This window comes from Nomascus leucogenys, chromosome 11, assembly GCF_006542625.1.
Source record: "Nomascus leucogenys isolate Asia chromosome 11, Asia_NLE_v1, whole genome shotgun sequence".
Classification (NCBI taxonomy): domain Eukaryota; kingdom Metazoa; phylum Chordata; class Mammalia; order Primates; family Hylobatidae; genus Nomascus; species Nomascus leucogenys.
The window spans coordinates 41,630,457-41,650,282 of record NC_044391.1 but is presented as its reverse complement, the minus strand read 5'-3'; the positions used below and the strand labels follow the sequence as shown (position 1 = coordinate 41,650,282).

Sequence of the window (19,826 nt, the reverse complement as noted above, 5' to 3'; positions counted from 1 at the left end):
TGCAGTGAGGTGAGATCATGCCACTGCACTCCAGCCTGGGCAACAGAGTGAGACTCTCCCTCAAAAAAAAAAAAAAAAAAAAGTTAGAATCAGGTATTGAAGGACCTTGACTTGAATAACTGTTGGAATTAGGATATTACAGGGAAAGATGCAAAAGCAAGAAAAATACGTTGTGGAGAATTTCTCCTTCTGATGAATGTTAAAGCATCTCCTTGCATTAGATTCCATTTCTACAAAACAAATTACCGTTTAAACTTAGAGATTTAAGGCAATAACCATCCATTAGTTCACAGTTTTGCAAGTCAGAAGTCTGGTACAATGAAGCTTGGCCCTTTGCTGAAGGTATCACAAGGCCAAAATCAAGGTGTCATTTGAACTGAATTCTCCTATGGAGGCTCTGGGGAAAAATCTGCTTCTAAGATTGTTTTTGTTAGTGGAAAGAATTAGTTTCTTGCAGTTGTAGGACTGAAGTCCCTGTTTTCTTGCCAACTACAGCCAGGGGCCACTCTCAGCTCTTAGAGGCTGCTCATATCCCTCAGTCTTCAGTCCCGCAATGGTTTGTCAAATTCTTCTCATGCTTTTAATCTCTGAATTCCTCTTCTGCAACGAGCTAGAGAAGATTCTGCTTTTAAAGGGCCTACTTGATTAAGTCGGGTACATCCACCAAAAATTCCCTTTTGCCATACAATGTAACGTAATCATGGATGAGGCATCTTATAATAGCAGATTCAACCCACATTCACAGGAGGGGATTGACATGGTTGAGAGTCACTGGGGGTGATCTTAGAACTCAGGCTACCCCACTAGTCAAATTCAATTAAGTTCTATTTAAATGTTTAATTTGAAAGATTGATATCTTTATAGAATAAGAATTTTCTACAGTTTAATTTGTTTTTACATAAGATTTCCCATTAGTTTTTGTAAATATTGTGTATTGTAGATATTGCTGCTATTGTTAATGGGATTTTTTTTCATTACATTGTCTATTCTGTGAAAGGGCCATATATGAAAAGTGACTCCCATGTATCAAAGGAGCCCAGAAACCAAAGAATGAGGAAGGCAAATCGAGGTTGTTAGTATTGGGTGTTTTATGGGGGGATCTTACAAACAGAAGCATGGTCTTGGGTGGTAGCAAGACAGGCAACTCTTCGCACTGTTTATTCCCAGGCCCAGGGCTTATATACAGTCGGAAAGGGTATATATGGTCCAGCAAGACAATTAAAGGCAACCCTTCAGAATAGGCAAGAATGCGATGTGCATCATATCCTGTAATTTGTGCAATAATATTAAGGTTGACATGTTCTTACACTAAGAACAGCAAATAGGAATCAGGAGACATTCATGGGACTGGGGTTAATCAGAAGTCAACATGGTGGGTTAGCAGCCATAATGGAGTCACTTTTGTCTCCACATTATCAAATTGATTTACCACTAATTTATTATTATTATTATTATTATTATTATTATTTTAGTTTAAGTTTTAGGGTACATGTGCACAACGTGCAGGTTTGTTACATATGTATACATGTGTCATGTTGGTGTGCTGCACCCATTAACTCGTCATTTAGCATTAGGTATGTCTCCTAACGCTATCCCTCCACCCTCCCCCCACGCCACAACAGTCCCCAGTGTGTGATGTTCCCCTTCCTGTGTCCATGTGTTCTCATTGTTCAATTCCCACCTATGAGTGAGAACATGCGGTGTGTGGTTTTTTGTCCTTGCGATAGTTTGCTGAGAATGATGGTTTCCAGCTTCATCTATGTCCCTACAAAGGACATGAACTCATCATTTTTTATGGCTGCATAGTATTCCATGGTGTATATGTGCCACATTTTCTTAATCCAGTCTATCACTAATTTTTATTATTTATCTTTTATTTGACCTCCTAGACTTCTCATTAGTTCTAATAATCTGTCAGTTATTCTCTTGAATTGGTTGGAGTATCATCATACAGTCTATAAATAATAATTTTTCTCTCTCTTTTGAAAGTTCTATGTTTTAATTTATTTTTATTGTTTCATTGAATTGGTTATGAGCCCTTTGGTTACTGTGAAGGAAATTAACAGTAATATGGAATCTCATTATATTGTACCTCTTAAAATGCAAATGTTTTTAATATTTTATCATTAATTATGGTATAAGAGAAAGGTTTATGGCAAGTACTCTTCACCAGATAAAAATTTTCTTCTATTTCTAGGTTGTTGGCATATTTTTATGATATTCAATATGGAATTTTAGCAAATGATTTTTTAGAATGCGTTGAGATAATCATAGTTTTTACATATTAAATTAATACAATGATTGCATGAATATATTATCAAATGCTTAAGCAGTCATTTGTTCCTGGGAAACCTAACTTTGTTAATATGTATTATTCATTTAATACACTTATAAGTGTTATTTTTTAATATTTTATGTACAATATTTAATCTAATATTCAGTGGAATTTCATTACAATATTTTATACTGTAACTGTCCTATCAATATAATGCTTGTTATAAAGATTCCATTTTTCTTTGTAATATGTATTATTTATATAATGTAAGATTTTTATCACTAAAAGTTTTGCTAGAACCTGATATGGAATCAAATAGTCCAGGTCATTTTTAGAACACAGTTTTAGCTGGCATTCCTTTTTCTCTCATGTTTATTTGTACATTGAGAATTTTTACTTTATAAGTAAATGTTAATTATACACACACACACACACACACCACACACATACATACTTAGAACAGTTTTTAGTATAGCCATTCAAATTTATTAGCTTAAAGTCACATTTATGCTTTTTCAAAATCATTTATTGTTCTTAGAATCTGTAGTTACATTCCTTCTTTGATTTTGTTTTAGTTTCCCTTTTTTCTATACATATTTCATAAACATTTGCCAGTTTATATTTGCCTTCTTAATGAATCATACTTTGGAATTATGATTATTATTATTGTTACTTGAGATGCAGTCTCATCCTGTCACCCAGGCTGGAGTGCAGTGGTGAAATCTCACCTCAGTGAAACCTCTGCTTCCCAGATTCAGGTGATTTTTCTGTCTCAGCCTCCTGAGTAACTGGGATTACAGACATGCACCACCACACCCGGCTAATTTTTTTAAATTTTTAGTAGAGACGGGGTTTCACCATGTTGACCTGGCTGGTCTCAAACTCCTGACCTCAAGTGATCCGCCCACCTTGTTTTCCCAAAGTGATGGGATTATAGGTATGGCCACTGCACCCAGGCACACTTTGGAATTATTAATCAATTAAACTGCTAGTTTTATGTACAGTATTTCTATTTTGCTGTTTATATGCTTTGCTAATTTAAGCCTATACATTTTTTTCCTTTTTGTTTTTTTTATTTTTTTTAGACGGAGTCTCACTTTGTCGCCAGGATGAAGTGCAGTGGCGTGATCTTGGCTCACTGCAACCTTCTCCTCCCGGGTTCAAGTGATTCTGCTGCCTCAGCCTCCCGAGTAGCTGGGACTACAGGCACGTGCCACCACGCCCGGCTAATTTTTGTATTTTTAGTAGAGATGGGGTTTCACCATGTTGGCCAGGATGATCTCAATCTCTTGACCTCGTGATCTGCCCGCCTTGGCCTCCCAAAGTGCTGGGATTACAGGCATGAGACACCACACCTGGCCATGGCCTACAAATTTTTGAACACACTTTCTATCATTATCTGAATTGAATAAGTATATTCTCTCCTGAACAAGGCAAGAACTTTACTTTTTAATTTAAAAATTTAGCAGAATTTTGATCAAGATGATCAAATTCAGGTTTTGACACTCTTTTATCTCTCCTAAAAATATCAATAAACAGCCCATAGTAAAAGAGAAAAAAATGTCTGGGCCCCAAAGCAAAGTTGACAATTCATACAGCAGAATTGGAGCAGAAATACAGTGTGATAAGGTGATTGAATCCACAGACCTACCACACTTTGTGTGTGAAAGCAAGAGTGGGAGCTGAATTTTGGCTTTAGTAAGTAGATTGAGTCTTAAAAGATCTTAGTTTGAGACAGAAGACCAGAATCTTATTTGTTGGTTGAAACCACTGGTTGATGTCAGCTACCCTTAACCCCCAAATCATGGAAGCTTTTTGGGAAAAAAAACAAACAAAACAAAACGAAACAAAACAAAAAACAACTCCTGCTGGCTTCCCTGTGGGGCTTCATATATTAACAAGAAGCAGCCTAGGAAATGGAAAATACTCAGAAATAGCCTCCAATCAGGAACTGAACTAACTGTTCACCAGGCTTTTTGCATGGATCTGCGATATATCTAATACCAACATGGGACAGAAGCAATACCATTTAGTGACCTGAGAAGCCAAGTGGAGGCAACCGAAATCCACTAGACAGGGATAAGAGAGCACAGAATTGAGGAGAGAAACCAAACAGACAAAATACCTTCTAATTAACATGACCTTGGAAACCAAAATTCTGAAACATTTGAAGAAATAGAATGCTGAGTAATATATCTAACACAGCCGTAATTATTAAGTGGACTTAATCAAAATGAATTAATTATATAAAATAATCTGAAAAAAGTCAGATTTTAAATGATGGAATTTTTTTTCTGTAAGATAGCAAGACCTTATGCAAAGGACAAATGGAAAAGAAAAAGCACTAATCAGAAAATTTAGAATTGACAAATGTAGTCATAGTAATGGAAACCTAATATATGGAAAAAGAAAACCTTAACAAGTTGGACATTAGCACTGATTTATTTGTTGAGAACACAGCACGAAGCAAAAGAAGATAAAAGGTCATAAAAGTCAATAAGTGTGAAGAAAAGAGTATTCATTTCATCAGAGTTCCAGAAAAAAAAATCCAGGGAAACTAGAATAGAAAAAATAGGTAAATGTTTTTCAGTATTGAAGAAAGGTATGCGTTCTCAGCATGATAAAAAAGGTAAATCTGGGCTGGGCGTGGTGGCTCACATCTGTAATCCCAACACTTTGGGAGGCCGAGGTGGGCGGATCATCTGAGGTCAGGAGTTCAAGACCAGCCTGACCAACATGGAGAAACCCCGTGTCTACTAAAAATACAAAATTAGCCAGGCATGGTGGTGCATGCCTGTAATCCCAGCTACTCAGGAAGGCTGAGGCAGGAGAATCGCTTGAACCTGGGTGGCAGAGGTTGCGGTGAGCTGAGATCACGCCTTTGCCCTCCTGCCAGGGCAACAAGAGCGAAACTCCATCTCAAAAAAAAAAAAAAAAGAAAAGGTAAACGGCATAGGTGTACTCCATAGTGAAACTAAAGACTATCAAGAATATAGAGAAGTTCTTTAAAATTTAACAGAAAGATAAAAAAAACTGCCTACAAAAGAACACCAACCAGACTGTTGAAGGTGTCTCATCAACACTAATACATGCCAAAAGATAATGAAATAATGTCTTCAAAACGTTGAAGGTATACAACTGTAAATCTTGTGAATTCATACAAAAGCATAGAACGTAAGAATAAAGATGACCACAGAATTGTATAAAATGTAGGCATAAATTGAATCAATTATTCTCTGGGGTGTATGTTTGTGTGTGTGTGTGAAATAAGATTAACATTCTGGGCAAAAATAATAGTGTGAAATTTTTCAATAAGCAGATATTTTTATGATCTTTTTTGTTTTAGAGTATTAGCAAGAAATACAAAATAAATTTATATATTCTTATGAATATTTATAAGTAAGTAGATAAACTGAGATCTTAAAACTTATGATAAAATGTATAGAGTTTAAAAACCTGGAATTGGGAACAAGAGGAGCTATTGAACATTTTATTCATCTAAAAGAAGGAGGAGATAAATAAAAGTAAAAAAGTAAACACAAAATAAGGTAATGGAGATAAATTTAAAAATCATGTTTTTAAATGATTTTAAAGGGATGGAACTCAACTATTTAAAGGTGAAGACTGCCGGTCAGTGTGAATTGTTTAAAAAAGTCCAGCAATTTGGGACTGGACAACCAGTCAAATGGTTGAAATAAGAAGATGGGAAAAAATATGTCAGGTAAATACTTATTTCATCAGATTTAAGACTTCCCCCATAAGATGCATTATTATTTTACATAATATCAAAAAAAAACAAAGCCAGTTAAATTCTGAAGTTAATTGCGTATGCATCATGATTTCAGAGATACTAAACTGTGAAAAAAATGTGTGTTAAAATGATAAAGCACAATAATCAAAATAAAGTTGGTATAGCAATATTAATACCACATAAAATATAAATTGAAACAAAAAAGCACTTATAGGGATAAAGAGAAACACAAGAGAAAAATAAAGAAAAAATCCTAAGAAAATATAACCTTCACATAGTTACATGGATTAACAGCAAAGCCCTAAACTATTTAATATAGGAAGCACAAACTGACTGAATTATAACAAACTGAGACAATTTCAAAATCATGGTGGGAAATGTTATCACATCAACAGAAACTTAAAAATTAAACAGGTATAAAATAATTATAAGAATAGAGTGTATTTGAACAGCATAGTTTAAAAAGTTGATATAATTAGATACAAAGAGACAAACTTCAGGCCTAATGTTATCATTTGTTATTTAATTTCAGACATTCTGTGCTTGTGTATTTCCAGTTTTTTGACTTTTTATTTTAAACTAATCATAGAGTCCCAGGAATTTGGAAAGACAGTACAAAATCCTATATACCTTTCATCTAGTTCCCCTAAAGGGACTATCTTACATAACTGTAGCACAATATCAAAACCAGGAAGTTGACACTGGTACAAGGTGTGTATGTATAGTTCTTTGACATTTTATCACATGTGTAGATTTGTATAACTGCCAGTGCTATTAAGATACAAAACCAGTTCGTCACTACAAAGATCTCCCTTGTGGTACCCCTTTATAGTTACATCTACTCCTCTTCCCTTCACCATCCCTATTCTCTGGCACCACTAATCTGCTCGCCATCGCTATAATTTTATCATTTAGAGTATGTCATGTAAATGAAATCATACCTTATGCGACTGGCTTGTTTCACACAGCATAATGCCTGAGATGTATCTAAGTTGTTGCATGTGTTAATAGTTTCTTTCATTTTATAGTTGTGTAATATTTCATGGTATGGATGTAACACAGTTCTTTAAATCATTTACTCACTGAGGGACATTTTGGTTGTTTCCAGTTTGGGGCTATTAAATACAAAGCTGCTATAAACAATTGTGCAAATACATTTCTATGAAAATAAGTTTTCATTTCTCTGGGATAAACATCCAGGGTGATGGCTGGGCACATGGCAAGTTTATGTTGAATTTTTAAAAGACATTGCATAAGGCTAATCTTTTAAATTGACTATTATTTTATCCCTATTTTCAAAGAACTGAGAAACATGATGATTAGTAATCCAGGCTTTGCAAACAATAGACTTGATCAATTCAATAGGGGCTGAATCTGGCACTGCCATCATCAACAGCGAGACTTGACAGATTAATTAATCCTGCTACAGTTCTATGCCATTTTATCTCATGTATAGACTTCTCTATCTTTTCTTTTTATGAGTTTTATTGAGGTATAATTGATGAAGATTGTATATATTTAAGATGTGCAACATGATGTTTTATGTATACGTTGTAAAATGAAATTAAATTATAATCTGACCATAAAACAATAGTCTATTCAGAAACCTAAAAATATACTCTATTAATAAGTTTTGAGAGAACATTTGTTGTACTTAGTAATTTTTTTACAGTTTACAAATGACTATCATCTTTAATATCTGACTTGATTTCCACACCTGCCCTATGAGATGGGCACCACAGCATAAACAGAGGCTCAAGAGGTGGAAAAATACCGAAGGATATTGAAGAGGTCACTTGTAGAACCCACTTCTAACACTGATCTCTGATTTTTAGTGTTGTCTTTTCTTTGTAGCCTACAATGGAAAGATTTTTATTATTGTTCCAGCTTTATATTTGCTATATTCCAAATAGTTCTAAGGAATTGATTTAAGGCTGCTCCAGCTTCACTGTCAGCACACATATTAGCATTAGGTTTTTTTTTCTTTTTTTAAATTATTATTATTATAGTTTAAGTTTTAGGGTACATGTGCACAATGTGCAGGTTTGTTACATATGCATCCATGTGCCATGTTGGTGTGCTTCACCCATTAACTTGTCATTTAGCATTAGGTATGTCACCTAATGCTGTCCCTTCCCCCTCCCCCCACCCCACAACAGTCCCCAGTGTGTGATGTTCCCCTTCCTGTGTCCATGAGTTCTCATTATTCAATTCCCACCTACGAGTGAGAACATGTGGTGTTTGGTTTTTTGTCCTTGCGATAGTTTACTGAGAATGATGGTTTCCAGTTTCATCCATGTCCCTACAAAGGACATGACCTCATCATTTTATATGGCTGCATAGTATTCCATGGTGTATATGTGCCACATTTTCTTAATCCAGTCTATCGTTGTTGGACATTTGGGTTGGTTCCAAGTCTTTGCTATTGTGAATAGTGCCACAATAAACATACGTGTGCATGTGTCTTTATAGCAGCATGATTTATAGTCCTTTGGGTATATACCCAGTAATGGGATGGCTGGGTCAAATGGTATTTCTAGTTCTAGATCCCTGAGGAATCGCCACACTGACTTCCACAATGGTTGAACTAGTTTACAGTCCCACCAACAGTGTAAAAGTGTTCCTATTTCTCCACATCCTCTCCAGCACCTGTTGTTTCCTGACTTTTTAATGATGGCCATTCTAACTGGTGTGAGATGGTATCTCATTGTGGTTTTGATTTGCATTTCTCTGATGGCCAGTGATGATGAGCATTTTTTCATGTGTTTTTTGGCTGCAAAAATGTATTCTTTTGAGAAGTGTCTGTTCATATCCTTCGCCTGCTTTTTGATGGGGTTGTTTGGTTTTTTCTTGTAAATTTGTTTGAGTAGCATTAGGTTTTATCATGGGGGCCAAGAGTCATGTTAAAATGCTATTTCTTCATCCAAGTAAAGGATAAGAAGGAGAAATAGAATAAAAGCCTGCTTTTAAGATTAAACACAGTGACAGTCTTCTGGTGAGAGGATGAAATGTTACCTAAAATTTTTCTTGGTTATTTACCAGTGCTAGAGCCACAAAACCCCCTGATATATGAATATATAGCTATACATATATAGTTTCATGAACATATATGCAATTATATGAAAATGCTGATTTTGCAATACATTTGAAAATATATCAAGAGTTATGTATATTAGATGCAGACATCTTTGAAAATAACCTATAAGTGTTTTTTATGTTCTATTGCTTGATCAATTTTTTAAATCTGCCTTTGCCTGTCATATTTTAAAGTTGATGATCCATGAAAAAGAAGAGAAAAACCAAAACATTGATTAAATGTATGTATATATTTTGTACATTTTCACACACATTTATTTTATGATATTGGTGGTAACAGATTTCTTTTAATGGTTGTTGGAATAATGGATAGTTTGGAAAATAATGCCATAAATTTTGCATCATATACCAAAATAAAATATTGCTGGGTTAAAGAGTTCATCAAAAAAAGTTAAAGCCAGAAGGAATCAGGAGCTAATATAAGTTAATATTCATTTTATCTCAGGGTAGATCATATCTTTCTAACCATAAATATAGAAACAGAGGCCAAATCAGAAAAGATTTATAGATTTATCAACATAAAATTAGAATATGACATAAAATATCATAAATAAAATAGAAGAACTGAGAAGATACTGGGAGATGATATTTGGGATATGTGATATGCAACATATAAAGGGTTGATATATTTAGTATTAGAATATTTTTCTAGTTCATCAACAGAAAACTGGGAAAATGGTAGTAAAGGATTTTGCAAAAGAAATACAAAATAACAAATACATATTTTTTTTATTTAAGGTTGTAAATTATTCTTGAAAGGCAAAGGGAAAAGAGTATTTAAATGGATGTTGATACCATGAATGGTCATACACAAATGTGAACATTATTTCGCATTCAGAGATACCCACACAATACATACTTTTACTATATGCTTTATATTTTCCTTTATAATAATATTTTATGTGAATGGGGAAATGCCATTTGAAGTAATACACATGAAACAAAACATCAATAGTAGATTTTGGGGGTGAGAATTTTATTTTATTCTTCTCATACTTTTCTTTATTAAAAAACTCCACAAGCTGTATATGTTTGTATACCCACACAAGGCATTATACAATATAAAATATTTTATACCTTGCTTTTGCACATGACATTATAATATCTGCAATTTCCCTTATAGTTATATTTTTATAACATTGATTTTGCTGGGGCCATGAAATTTAGTTAACCATTTTAAAATTTCTTTCTCATATCTGAATTCAAACAGTAGATTCATTGTATTTGATCCTAGAAGTTTTAAAATGAACTTCTCACATTCCTTCCCCTGAAACATTTAAGTTTTGCCAGATGCTGATTGGGGAAAAAGTTCCCAACACGATTCTTACAGATGAGCTGTCATCTTATTCACTGACAAATTCTGTCTCTTTTGTTTTTATACACATATTGCATTATCATTTAATTTTAATAATTACGCCAATATTTATTCATAACTTATTCTAGAATTATGCTAAGTGTTGGGGTCCAAAGAGGATTGAGAAAATCCCTGTGATTTAGGCAACCTCAGATCATCAGGAAGTCACACTTAAGTGCTAAATATTGTTGTCTGTTCATCCAACTAACCATCCATGAACTTACCTACTTCTTTGAAACCATATACCCAAACCAATTTTTATGAATCAAATCTGAATCTATATATGCAAAGGCAGGCAGTTATCCATGTTATGAACATATTCATGTGACGCAACTGCTCCTCAAAAGACAGGAGAGTTCCTTTAGCCTCACTTCCAGAGCTAGTTTCCCCATCATACCCAAGAGCATCAACCTCAGTGATCCCAGCCAGTACTAAAACAGGTTAATGGCACCATCATTTAAATGAATTTCTTACATTTTAGAGACTACTGGTTAGTTGGACCAAGAAGGTATGTGGCTAGGACCCAAGATCAGATTGTCCATTAGCACAATAGGTTTGAAGCAGATAATGCTAGGCAAACACACAATTTTATGAGTGGCTGAGCTCACACTCTATTTGCAATGCACTTTTTGCATAAGCTAGAGGCAGAACAAGGACTTTTGCCAAAGGCAACCTTTACATCACCTTACTATCCAGAAGTATCACTATCTAGATCTTACAATTCAAAGGGAAAGAGAAGACAAAGATATTGACCCTGACAATCACACTAAGGGAGGAAGAATTTGTCCCTAAAACCTGGAATAAAACTGATCTTTCCTATAATCACAAGGCTATACTAGAAAGGGCCATGCCCCAAGAAAGAGAGCTGTAAATTTTTCCTTTATCATAGTGAAATCCTATGTCTAGCAGTGGCCCGAGACATGTTTGTGCCAGGGTAAGGATGGGCATCTTCAGCTGCCATATAATTTTATTATGTTTAATAATATGTTTTTATAAAACAAAGCAAAACATGTATATTATCACCTCATAATTATGATTTGGTGGCTCTCAATTTATCTCCCAGAAGCTGTTTATAAAAATAAATGAAGCCTGGGATCCATCTCAGTTTTTTGGGATGATTTCTGGGCATCTGTATTTTTAAAAATAGCTCTGAAATTGATTTTGATGCAGAGGAATGGTTGAGAACCCCAATTTTATACTAAACTGTTTAGGGAAAATGATAACGAGGTAGAAAGCAAGAACAGGACGAAACTCCTAAACAGCAGTCCAGGAAGACCCCAACCTGGCACCAGGTGGTGCTGTGGGGACAACTCTGAGGCTTTTTCCCGTCTCCCCAGCTGATCACAAGGAACCCACTAGCTTCCCCAGAGCAGCACAGGCTCTCAGCAAGGAGATAGGCTCCTGACCTTGAGTATTCCACATGCATTAAATAAAGGGGGGATGGAGGAGAAAGGAGAGGAAGAGCTCCTTCTTGGAGAGGTTCACTGTCACTTCGGGCGGTTAAATGACGGGGTTCAACTTTTAGGTCGATTGAAAGAATTAAAAATGACAGTGATGGACAATTCTGCCTATTCTATTCTGGATGGTTTCTTTTGTATTTTATTTTGTATTTTATTCTCTTTCCACTAGAATTTAACACCTGAAAGTAGAATAACAAAACATAATTAATTTAAACATGAAATTAAAGTCATTCCTATATAGCTCAAATGTGTGTATATATGTGTGTATATATATTTGTGTATATATATTTATATATTTTATTTTCTTTCTCATGATGGTTTAAAATACTTTAAAAATCCATACAGATAGAAAAGAGATTTACATGGAATATTTTACATTCTTCATGTTGGACTATGTACTTATATACTAACATGTTCCTGTAACTGTGGTAACCAGCCATCCTGGTTTGCTCTGGACTGAGAGGTTTTGATTTTAAAACAGGGCAGTCCTGGGCAAACCCAGATCAATGGCAGCTCACCCTACTTGTAACCCGTATGTTCATTTGGGCAGCTGTGTTTTCCTTTTATTCCTGCCATTAAGTTGGACTCAACACCTCTTATTTTACACTATAAATGTTTCCTGAATCAGTGAGTAGCATAGATTTTTCTGAAGATGTGTGGGAGAACTAGATATTAGGGTTGACAATGCATACCTCTCAGTATTTCACTCAGAATATTCTCATTAGTTATGCCTTTTTATTTCGTATTTCCCTTTTAGGCTGCAATCACTTGTCCCAATCCTCAGTCTCCTCAGTTGGTTTCCTTTCTTACCCAGGGCAGTTTTCCTCTCTCTCAGCTTTTTCCTCCAGACTTCTTGTATCTCACATCACTACTTGATACTGTGTTGAAATAAATGAAATTTTGAAGATGTAATTGTCTCTGCGAGGCCGAGGTGGGCAGATCACCTGAGGTCGGGAGTTCGAGACCAGCTTGGCCAATATGGTGAAACCCCAGCTCTACTAAAAATACAAAAATTAGCTGGGCATGGTGGGGGGCACCTGTAATCCCAGCTACATGGGAGGCTGAGGCAGAAGAATTGCTTGAACCTGGGAGGTGGAGGTTGCAAGGAGCTGAGATCACACCACTGCACTCCAACCTGGGCGACAGAGCGAGACTCCATCTCAAAAAAAAAAAGCTATAGTTGTCTCTAAGAAAGAAAATAATCAGCCAGGTGTGGTGGCTCATGCCTGTAATCTCAGCACTTTGGGAGGCCAAGGTAGGTGGATCACGAGGTCAGGAGGTCGAGACCATCCTGGCCAACATGGTGAAACCCCGTCTCTACTAAAAATACAAAAAAAATTAACCGGGCATGGTGGCGGGCACACGTAGTCCCAGCTACTCGAGAGGCTGAGGCAGGAAAATGGTGTGAACCCGGGAGGCGGAGCTTGCAGTGAGCCAAGATAGCGCCACTGCACTCCAGCCTGGGTGACAGAGCAAGACTCTGCCTCAAAAAAAAAGAAAATAAAATAATCTTCCAGTTTCTAGTAATCAGAAAGCAGTGGAGCATTAATAATAACAAAAATATTTTTGGTCAGCTGAATCATATATATGTCTATATCAATATCCATCTTTCTCTATTAGCTGTCTATATTTCTGAATAGATATATGCACACATGTATGCACATTAGTATTTTTCAAGTCAGTGCTTTGACAAAGAGTTCATACTGTTGCACACCGTTCTGTTTACAAAAATAACAAATAGACACACTGTGATTCCCTGAAACATTAAAAACTAGATGTAATCAATTGTTGAGAATTTAAGGGAACTTCCTGCTTTATGAATTGGATGGTGTGGTGTAATGAATCTCTCTTTAATCTTGCCCATTCTACCAAATTTTATTCATAGGCTCTTTCTCATAGCAAACGTTAGTGTGAACAAAGATTCATGTTTATTCTCTTTCAAGTAGGTAGCCTTGTCAGATGATATGCAAATGATTCACATCAGTGTTTCAAGTTCAAACCAAGGAAAACTGTGGGTATACACAAAATGTCAAGAGTGTTTTTCTCTTGGCAAAGAATGCTGGGAATCTTACAATTAATTCCATACAGTAAGAACTGAGCAAGTGTTGGCTAAAAATACTTGATTTTACTGCAAAAGTACTAATACAAATCTAATTTTAAATGATACAATAATTTTTACATTACCCCTTCAGAGAGGTGAAAAGTATTGTCAAGTTTAATAATCTATTAAGCTAAAATGACAAACTTTCAGTGTTTATTCTGTTTCCTCTTTTCCAATACTCTTCACATATCTTTGTCAGTAACCACTCATTACATTGGCTAAGATCAACAGAATTGGCACAGAGGTGAAAAACAGAGAAGAATTATCATTTTAAACAGCAACTGTTCATTGGGGATTTATGTTATTTAATTTAATATTTACAATAATTTTTTTGAAAAGCTTTATTGAGATATATTTCACGTATCATTGTAACCACTTTTTGAAGACAATATTTTACCCTTATTTTGTAGATTAGAAAATGGTGCTAAGACCAGTGAATTCATTTCTAAGCATTGGTCTGAAGTTATGTCGGTCTGTTTTCAAAGACTGCATTCTTTCTATTGCACTCCAGTCCCTCTCCTGTGATGAGTCCAGTCACTCTTTTGGCAGGAATCATGGCACTGGTAAAATTTTCTATGAAGGGTGAAGAATAGGATACAGGGTCCCAAGACACAACTTGTAAGCTATCAGAGATTGGAGTCTCAAGCCATCTGATCGAGAGGAGAAGATTCTGGAATGGGCCCAGTTGGCAAAGTTATTTCTATATGCACTGGGATAATCAGGAGGGAGAGACCAGAGGAAAAGCAAGGGGTCCTCTTGTGCCACTTTTTATACAGTATTTCATTTGACCATTATGAACAGCATGTGGGGTTATTATATGTTGATAGTAATACTAATTATTATCTATTTTAGTTTAGTTTTTTAATGATGATAAGTAGAGTTCCAGAAATGTTTAGTAACTTTTCCAAGTTTATACTAGAAGGACTGTAACCAGAGAATTCTAACTCCAAAGCCTATATTCTTTCTACTTTACAAAGATGCATTTACATAAACGAAAGGAAAGACATTGCTGATTGATGACAACCAGTGAGATCTCCTGATTTACTGTCAAGTGTTCTAGGAAGCAGTGGAGCTTTGCAGAGAAAACAAATACAGAATTTGGCTCAGTTCGCTAGAAAAGACCATGCAAGTGAAGACCCTACAGTTACAGCTTTATTAGCCACACTATAAACCCCCCCTCTTGTCCACCCCTTCTGAATTGGGGGTTGATCTTTATATCTTTTGAAAAATACAACCCAGAAAACGTCTTTTGCATTGAAGGGTACAGGAAAGAAAAATGACTGCAGGTCCATAACTACACAAAGTCATATCCAACTACTCTTGCAATAATTAAACTTGCCCAATCCCAGGGACAAGATTTGTAGCTAATTTATTTCTCAGAGTTTGCTTGAAACATCTATTGCTTAAAGTTAAACCTGAGAGACATATCACTGGGAATATTTTATGGCAACAGTGGGGATTAGGTAAAAGAAGTCATTAAATGTTTTTCACAATGAAAGTACTACAGCTTTGCTCTGTGGCCTTGAAAGTTGGAAATGTATGCTCTTGTGTGGGAGCAGTAACAGAACTGTTTCTGAGGAAAACTGCAGTCCCTATCATGGCACAGCATGCAGAGGTAGAATGATCTCTATCTCAGGCTACATTTTAGCTACTCATCTCAATTGTCATCTCAAATTTACTCATCTATTTTCACAAGAGAATGTGACTCCCATCTTTAACTTAGTGAATTGTTTGGGTCTTCAAGAGAAAAAGCTGCTCTGGATCTTAGGCCTAGAATGTCTCAGTCAGCTCTGACTTGAAAAGTAGAAAGGGAAACTCTGTTGAGAGGAACCAAGTATAGTGGGCTTTACTGGACTAGGTCCTGTCCTTTTGGGATTGTAACCTGACATGTGTGCTTGTCTTAGAATAGGGAGGCAGATAGCTGTCTAGCTGGGCCCACTCTTCCCCACCTGACTTGACAGAATTGCCTTTGGGTGAGATGACATCAACACACATTAAGAAAGAGTTCCATTAAAGAGATTTACTGTTGAACATACTGTAAAAGGCGGGACCAAGGATGTTGTCCCCAGTAGTTACGTGCTCCTCTTCACCCCTCTTTATTCCGGGTATTGCTGGTGCTGCTGTTAAGTGGCTTCTTTGTATCCTATGATCACTGTGAAGCTTGTAACTAATCATGTTTGCCTTATTTTGGTCACTTTCAGAAAGTGGAGAGCCAAATGTGTGGGCTACTGCTAGTGGATATACTGGAATTTACAGCATGATGTTTGTGAAGTTGCTTTTATTTGAAGTTGTCCTACCAACTTCCTGCAAATGTCACCCTTATTTATTCATTTACTTTGTTTTTAATTTTTTTTTTACTGAAGAATAATATACACTTACTTGTTGTTTAAACTCATTGTGTTATTTGACTATTTGTAAATTTCCCAAAATATTTTTAAGCCAAGGAAGGGCATATGTGTTGTGGGTATGTGCATGCACACGCACGTGTAAAATGAACATACTGTAGGGAATTCAAATAAAAAAGACAAATACCTATCAACCTCTCTGCAGCTTGGCTTCATCATCTGTAAAACGAGCATTCCTCATCCGAAATAATGCTTTTCTCCTTTCTTCATGGCCCCTTGTAATTTTAGTCATTTCTCTGGGTCTGAAGAGTAAAGGTTGCCAACTCTATGAACCAGGACCAGCTACATAATTTGCAGCACCAGTGAAAAATGAAAATATGGGGCCTCTTGATCAAAACATATTAGGTATTTCAAAATGGCAGTGGCAGAGCATTACACCAAGCATGGGGCCTATCCGAGAGTGGGGCTCTGTGTTGTTGCACAGGTCACATGCCCATGATGCAGGTCCTGCTGTGAACTTGGCGATCTTCTGGAATCAGCATTGCGGCTTGATACTACTCTCCAGCAACGGGCCCAGGGTATAGTCTCAAATTTCACTTCCTCTGGAAGAGAAGTTTTAAGCTATAGGTAGAAAGTGTTGTGTAGAGTTAAAAAATGTTTGCTAGTATCTAGTATCCTTAAGTTCAAAGATGGGTTTGCTACTTAGTAGCTTTTTAATCTTGGGCATATAATGTCCCTAAGACTTTATTTCCCTACCTTTAAAATGAGGATAATGGAGGCCGGGCATAGTGGCTCATGCCTGTAATCCTAGCACTTTGGGAGGCTGAGGCAGGCAGATTGCCTGAGCTCAGGAGTTCGAGACCAGCCTGGGCAACATGGTGAAACCCCATCTCTACTAAAATACAAAAAATTAGCTGGGCCTGGTGGCGTGCGCCTGTAGTCCTGGCTACTCAGGAGGCTGAGGTAGGAGAATCGCTTGAACCCGGGAGGTGGAGGTTGCAGTGAGCTGAGATTGCACCACTGCACTCCAGCCTGTGTGACAGAGCAAGATTCCATCTCCACTGAAAAAATAATAAATTAAAAAAAAATAAGGATGATGGTAGAGCCAACTTTCTAGAATTGTTGCAAGTAAACAAGAAGAGCCATGCATGATACCAGAAGTGTGGCAAGCTCCAAATAAATAATAAATAATAGCCCTTATGATTATCTTTTATCTTTTTTATTTTTTACAGGCCCAAGATATTCCTTTTGTGTATCTGTTCAGAGAGTCCTTTATACCTTTTCTTCCAGATCTAGGTTTCTGGAAATGTTCCTTGACTACATTACTAAGCTGCACATCAAACAGTTTCTGACCTACTGTTTTTATATCCCTGATTTAGTCTCACTAATATGATGTTATGCTGCACAATTGTTATGATTTTCCTGAACTTCAGTTCTGCCAGTGATGGAAGGATAATAAGATAGAAAGAAGTGATAGACATCTTGACCTGGTGATATTAACAAGATGACATATTGATGAAATGTTTTGAGTTCCCAGGATTGGAGGTATCATAGAAATTATTATGGATTTCTAATACCGCTTAATGCACTGGGGGACCTGCTCCCTTCCCTGGAGAATCTTCTGAAACTCTTTGCCTTGGGTAAAAGTAACTGCTGACATTTGCCCTGTCAGGTCTTTTAAATATTTGGTCAGAATAATCAGCTGGAACACTCGAAGTATTTAATAACTGGGAGAAAGTGTGCTTGTGTATGGTGTATATTATTAAAAATTACCAGTCAGAGAATACCCCTAGTCCATCAGAAGTTGCCCTAGGGTAAGATCCAGTAAGGCCACTCACAGCATGGTAATGTCCAGTAAAATCATACCAGGTGTGTATCATCAGCTGATTATGATTCCTTTGTGGGCCTTTTTAAAAAAATACTGGTTGCATTTACAAGTAATACAATGTTACTTGGGCAGGTTTGACATTTGGTGGGTGAAGGAAAAGTCTACTAGTCCAACAGTTGCTCTCATGACATTTTAGTATTTGCAGTCACCTGCAAGAGTTATAGCCTACATGGACATGTTTTTATTATCACATAGATCAAGAGGTAAATACAGTACAAATTCATGGAAATCACCGAGGTTTCAGGTATTCAAGGACTAATTGGAAAATACTTTGAACCTGCCAGCTGACTAACACTAGCAATTTTCACTATGTAATTACTACCATAAACGATTCAAAGGACACATTTTATTTTATTTTTTTAATTTATTTTTTGTTTTTGTTTTTTTTTGTTTGTTTTATTAACCCTATTTTTTTTTCTCTTTTTTTTTTATTATACTTTAGGTTTTAGGGTACATGTGCACAATGTGCAGGTTTGTTACATATGTATCCATGTGCCACGTTGATTTCCTGCACCCATTAATTCGTCATTTAGCATTAGGTATATCTCCTAATGCTGTCCCTCCCCCCTCCCCCAACCCCACAACAGTCCCCGGAGTGTGATGTTCCCCTTCCTGTGTCCATGAGTTCTCATTGTTCAATTCCCACCTATGAGTGAGAACATGCGGTGTTTGGTTTTTTGCCCTTGCGATAGTTTACTGAGAATGATGTTTTCCAGTTTCATCCATGTCCCTACAAAGGATATGAACTCATCCTTTTTTATGGCTGCATAGTATTCCATGGTGTATATGTGCCACATTTTCTTAATCCAGTCTATCATTGTTGGACATTTGGGTTGGTTCCAACTCTTTGCTATTGTGAATAGTGCCACAATAAACATACGTGTGCATGCAAAGGACACATTTTAATGAAATAATTCTTTCAAGTGTATTGTTTTCTTGGTTACTTATGCCAAACACTGCATTGCTCCCCACCCCTTACCCTCACAAAAAAATATCTTCTGACTTTTTTGCTAAGTTGTACATTTGGCAAATGTTTCTAGTTGCTTAGGGCCTAGTTTAAATGGTAAAATAAATAAGGGCAAAACTTTGTTGGTTTCTTAAGGAAAAAAGTAATGGATCATGCAAAATCAGCATGTGTTTTTAAAAGGCACATTGAAAAGCCATGTCCCAAATTAAATGAATACTAGAGTACTCTATTCTCATTTACTCATTCCAACAAAGACTGACTTATGTTTCTCTAGACAAAGTAAAAAAAAAAAAATCCTGTTTTGGGCAGCAATTGTCATTGAGTATGGGGTTTAACTGGAAAAAAAACATAGGGAAATGCTAAATGTGGCTAATGTGATTTGCACCTGTGTAAACAAGCAATGCCATGATCCGGGCAGATCTTTGTCCTTCCAGTCAAGGATTTTTTTTTTTTTTTTTTACCCTAAACCACCTCTCCTTGGATTCATAGAAAAAAATTTAGATTTAGGATGGTACTGTGAGGGATGGAGGGATGTGTTTGTGTAGAGAAGGATTATGAGAGAGAGGATTTGTTGGGGGATAGTGAGAGT

General features: G+C 36.2%; 1 protein-coding gene across 2 annotated transcripts in view; it reads left to right on the top strand.

The window, feature by feature from the left end:
• The window catches only part of MACC1 (MET transcriptional regulator MACC1), a 79,318-nt gene that overhangs the window by 33,873 nt on the left and 25,619 nt on the right, over positions 1-19,826 (top strand). Inside the window, exon 2 of one of the 2 annotated variants that reach the window (XM_003252625.2) lies at positions 13,883-13,947. The exons of the other annotated variant lie outside the window; for it this stretch is intronic. The gene's annotated coding sequence lies outside the window, so the exon portion shown is untranslated. The remainder of the gene's footprint in view (positions 1-13,882; positions 13,948-19,826) is intronic. 2 annotated transcript variants of the gene reach the window in all.